The sequence below is a fragment of the Abrus precatorius genome, unplaced genomic scaffold (genome assembly GCF_003935025.1).
Source record: "Abrus precatorius isolate BTA unplaced genomic scaffold, Abrus_2018 Scaffold10, whole genome shotgun sequence".
In the NCBI taxonomy this organism is placed as follows: domain Eukaryota; kingdom Viridiplantae; phylum Streptophyta; class Magnoliopsida; order Fabales; family Fabaceae; genus Abrus; species Abrus precatorius.
In genome coordinates this window covers 13,865,144-13,871,092 of record NW_020874292.1, presented here as the reverse complement: position 1 = coordinate 13,871,092, position 5,949 = coordinate 13,865,144, and positions in this window count along the sequence as shown.

Genomic DNA, 5,949 nt, shown 5'->3' with positions numbered 1-5,949 from the left:
TAAAGAACAAATAGGCAAATTAAGACTAGCCCCAAAATTAGGAAGAATAACGATGGCTATTCGACTACAAATAAAAGGGGGCAGAACAACCTTAATTTTATCTCAAATCTACCCCTTACAAGAAGCAAACAGGCCTACAAGATAATCTAAATCATTAAGGTTACAAATACTACAATCACTGAGGTTTCTAATATTAGGAACCCAACTATCAGTCCAAAATTTAATAGATAAACCGTTCTTAATTTTCCAATCCAAGAAATTATAAAATTTAAGCCAAATCTGAACCATAGCTCTCCAAATATTAGATACTTTATAATTTATGTTTGCATTTAAAGGTTTACTAAGATGGAATCTATACTTTGTCCTAAGGGTATGAGTCCACAAATTATTAGGAGAATTAATAAATCTTCAACAAAACTTCATAATGTAATCAAAATTCAGAGTATAAATATCTCTAAATCCTAGCCCTCCTTCCTCCGTAAGAGCATATTTCTTTTGTCAACTAATTAAATGGCAATTCCTAGACTGCAAAGAGTCCCAAATAAATTACCTACATATTTTATTAATATCTTGACAAATAGAGATAGGAATAAGATGAGTTTGAAGAAATAGGTTGGAATACTCATAAAACTAGACTAGACAAGGATAACCCTTCTTGCCATAGATAAAGATTTAGTTTTTCATAATGATAATTTTTTTTTAATTTATCAGCCATACCAGCATAGTCGTTCTTTACAGATTTATTAGTAAATATGGGCATACCAAGGTCAAAGTCAAATTTTTTAACTTAATTAATACTTAGAATATCACAAATCTGATAAGCTAAAATAAAGTCTACATTATTAGAAAATAAACACTAAGATTTGATTCTCATTCCCTAAAGCCAATTTGTTCTGTAATAATGGAGCTAATACAATTCTTCTTGGTCCAAAATTTGTTCATATTCCAACCAAAGCTCACTTACTAATTTGGAAAGGTAGGAATTATCGTTATTAATAAGTTTACACATAATTCCATTAATCCTATAAATAATAAACGCTTATAATTAAAAATATTAATCCAATCAGAAATATTCATCTTTCTTATACTTTGCTGAATTAAAATCTAAATAGAAGGGGTTAGTGGAAGGAATTTCTTGAGAATTCAGATTATCATCTTTATGTTGATAATGATTATCTCTCACATGAGATTTTTCTTTCCTAATATTTTTAGAATTTCCAAGTTCCTTATTATCTACTTAGGGTTTAGAACCCAACTTATTAAGGTAGCTATGTACCTTCTTATAAAAGGGTTGAATCATATAATTTGTTGTCTTAATAAGGCCATTTTGTGACATATGAAAAAGTCATAGAAAGGAAAAGAAGAATTAATAAAAGTAATAGAAATAAAAGGATGCTTCCTATTTAAGAGGAGAAAAAATCTCTAAAACTATAGGGACATCACAAGCTAAAGTTTAGGTGATGCATATAAATACATGTTTGATCTTGGTGTTCATATAATCCCATTTCAGAGTGTATTTTCTAGAGAGAAAAATACGGAGAGAGAAATAATAATAATAATAATAATAATAATAAAGTTTCTCCTAATATTGTTTTCTTCTATTATTAAAAGAGAGTGTTATTGGTTTCTCCTTGTAATTAGAGAGAATTTGTACTTTTTTCCCATATAGTAAAAGTTTAGTTTAATATTTTTTGACTTTATTTTAGTTGCAAATATTTATTATTTTTACTCTGGTACATAATAGTGGTATCAAAGCTGAGGTTGTTGGTTTCCGCTGCAGATTTTACTTACTATCATGCAAGTTGATATATGGTTGAAAAAAAATATGGCAACAAAATTTGAGATTGAGAAATTCAATGGAAATAATTTTTCATTATGAAAATTGAAGATGGAAGCAATTTCAAAGAAGGACAATTGCTTTGTGGCAATTGAAGGAAGATCTACAAATATAACTCATGATAAGTGGATGTATATTGATAATAACACAATTACAAATTTATATTTGGCAATTGATGATTTCATCTTATCAAGTATAGCAGAGAAGAAAAGTGTAAAGGAGATTTGGAACGTTCTCGTTAAATTGTACGAGTCAAGTCCCTTCACAATAACATTTTTCTTGAAAGGAGACTTTATACTCTTCGAACGAGTGAAATGTCATCCATGACTAACCATATCAACAATCTAAACACATTATTTTCTTAACTCACAATGTCGAATTTCAATATTATAAATAATAATATTAACTCGTACCAAATTCATATTATTAACTCGTAATCAATATTATAAATAATAATATTACTGTCTTTCTATCCTTCACTGACATGGCTAACACTATTCTAGAAAAAGAATCTAGATGTAAAAATAAGGAAGATAAAGTGGAAAGTTCAAACCAAGCATAAGCTTTAGCAGTGACAAGGGAAAGTTCGATGGAGCGTGGCTCTAGTAGAAATCAAAATCGCGGTAAATTGAAATTCCAAAGAAAGAAGAATGTCAAGTGCTACTATTGTAGTATGAGAGGACACTTAAGGAAAGTTTGTTGGTATAATAAGAAGGGTATAGAAAGGAGCTCTAAAGTAATAACATTTCAAGGTTGTGTTACGAGTACCTTTAGTGATGGAGAAATACTATACAACAAAGTGTGAAAACCAATTTTCGCCTCCATTTTTTTAAAAATATATAAAAATAAAATAATAAAATTGTTTTATATATGAAAATTTTTTGAAAAAAGATTGATTCCCAAAAACAGAAGCCTGCACTATATAGGCTTATACCCCAATATCAAAATCCAATTTTAAGTATGAAAAAGGGAAAAAAAAAAACTCAAGATTTTTGGCGTTTTGTAAAAACCATAAACTACTCATGTAAATACACAAGTAAAATCCAGGGGCGAGGTGAAAAATTTTTAAGAAAAAATTGAGAGATTTGAGAAAAGAAAGGACTAAGTTTTTATTTTGGGGAGAAAGAGTGTAACATCCTTAAATTCTTATTCCATATAGAAAATAATTTATAATGAAGAAGAGAAATGACGTGATTTTCTTTTGTATTTATAGCTTAAAGAATCGAAGAAAATATAGAACTTACATTTCTTTTATTTAGTTTATGAAAACTAAAAGGTATTCAAACTACTACAAGAAATAATTTTGAAATTTTAAATTTATAAATAGAATAAAAACTAAAAAAAAATTACATCTTAGCAATTTATTTAATTCATATTACATGCTTATGAGAAAAAATAAATGAACAACACTACCTTTCGGTAGAGTAAATTTCTATCTAAAATTGAATGGAAACTATAAATTAAAAGTAACTAGTTATTAAAATTACAATTACACTTCAAATTATTATTTACAACAAAACTTATCAAAATATTATAAATTCAAAATAATTAACATGAAAATGGTTACATATTCTTGTCAACTTTGAATGAAAAATAAATTAGAATTATTACAATTTTCAAAATTAATCAAAGTCCTAACAGAGCAATCTTCCGTATAACTCCACCGAGGATATGATCCTAAAATGGATCAACCTTCATTTATTCTTTAATTTCATTTCCTGAAAAATAATTTGTAAGGGTGAGAATCCTTCACCCCACTAAATCCTTTATTTTATAAGTGAATCAAGTAATACATAGAACATTATTTAATACAGAATACATGTCAAAATAGTACTACCTGATGTACTATAATAATGAGCCTACAAGAAATCAAGCATCATTATAACAACCACGTCATTACACAACATTTCACACGTAACCAAATTCAATCATTCCATCTTTGACTCTATACCACTTTATTCATTTCACATATTAGTATGTCATAATAAGTGTGTTATAACCATATTAATTAATGAATTACGATACATATATTATAATTACATCTGTCGATGTATTACAATACCTGTATTATAATCACACTAATCAATCCATTATAACCCACCTATTATAAACATACATCTCACAATTCACAATAATTGCCTCTAGGATCCTTTGAGGCCTTTAACAAGTATAGATAGTTGCCGGTTAGCTCTTGCACATAGATACAACGTATACAATAAAAGGGTCCCTTAGCAAAAGTATAGCTAGGAGTGTTAATCAGGAAACGTGTGTGTGGCCAATTGATACGTTCACATTTTATAAAATGTGTACACTCAAGCAAATGTCACCCATCACCCTACTTTTTTTCAAATTTTTCATAAATCGTCTCCATATTTTATACTCCTAGTGTATCTCTGTAACTATCCATACATAATCTAGTCAATTTTTCATGACACATTTTCCTTAGTACTTCTCAAATATTCATATCCACTTTTCTCATAATAATACAATTTCCACTCTTTTTCTTTCTCTTCATAATAAAAATTCATCATACTATGACATTCATGTACAATTAAATCATTAATCGATCATTTACACCAATTCTCGTTCATAATTTCTTTTTACATGAAATCAATTTCACACTAATTCTTTTTATTATCCTTTACTAATAATAGATTTCATCATCAAACACTTTTCATCAATCAATTTCACATCATAAAAATCAATACAATATGCCGAAGGTCAGACATCTTCGAACTCAACCCAATCGTACAGTTGATAAATATATTGTCGGAGATTACTCTCTCTCGGTCTTTATAAAAATCATCTATCCTAAGATTTATCCCTTTTACCAGCACATATACATATATATAGAATAGCATCTTTATGAAAATCTTCTTAAAGACTTATTCTTAAAACATATTATGGGTTTCCTATACTCAAAAATCCGTTTTTACACTATATTTGTTAAGAAAATATTAAGGATCTACCATCCTAATCAAAAGAACATGAATTTTAAGCTAAAAACGTATACATAGGAGTTAAAGTTTTGGGATCAACTCCCCTTACTTAGAAATGGGTCTTTGATACTACGTTTTTCGCGAGATCTAAAGGAAAACACAATGTTTCAACGGAGGTATCGTCCAAAGACTAAGTTCTTCCCATATATTATAAAGAAAAGTACTTTTAAGAAAGGAAAAAACAGAGAAATAGAAGTGAGATTGAAAGATTAAGCTCCAAGGAACTTACTTGGGATCAAGAGAAAAGGATGTTAGAGCTTAGATTCAGAAGAGGTTCAGAGTTTATAGAAGTTTTCTCTGAGGAAGAGAAGTGAGAGAACGGAGAAAGACATGAGAGGAGTTTCCTACTTAGAGAAATGGGGTTTTAGAATCTCAAAATTATTTAAATACTCACTTTTCTCACAAATTCTTGCTTGAGCGAAAAATAAGACAAAAATTACTACTTTTCTGTTGATATTTTTGCTCGAACAAGAGCATGTTTGCTTGAGCAAAAACAAGCTCGAGAGCTACATTTTTCTATCGCAAATTTTCACTCGAGCGAAAATATAGTTGGAAAAATCTGATCCATTCTCCCTTGAGCGAAAATTTTTTGCTTGAGCTAAAAGGAATATTCTTTTAGATAAAAAGGAATATTCTCTAGTTTTTTTTTAGGAAACTCTTTATTTTGAAAACAAGAAATATACAATTAAAAATCTAGGATGTTACAAAGAGCAACTAATTTTCAAAGAAGGAAGTAAAAATCTTTAGAAGGAACAACTCAAATCTTCAGAGAAAATTTTTAGAAAAAAAAAATTAAAGGAGGTAATAAATTTCTTTGAGAGATCTTATAAATAGGAAGAATACAGAGAAGAGGCAAAAAAAAAAAACTAGCACTGTTTGGCCACCACAAGAGTCATTCTAGCCATCCCTTAGCAATATCTTGCCAAGTTTGTTCTCATTTCAAGTATACATTTGTTCTCACTCTCACTATTGACCGTTTCTTGAATGATAAAAGAAAATGTTACATGGATGGAGGCAACAAAGTTATGAATGGTGATAAATGAAAACATCCTGACTTTTATTATTCTTTTTTTAATTATTTTTTATGTTATTTAAATATTAATATATTTTTTT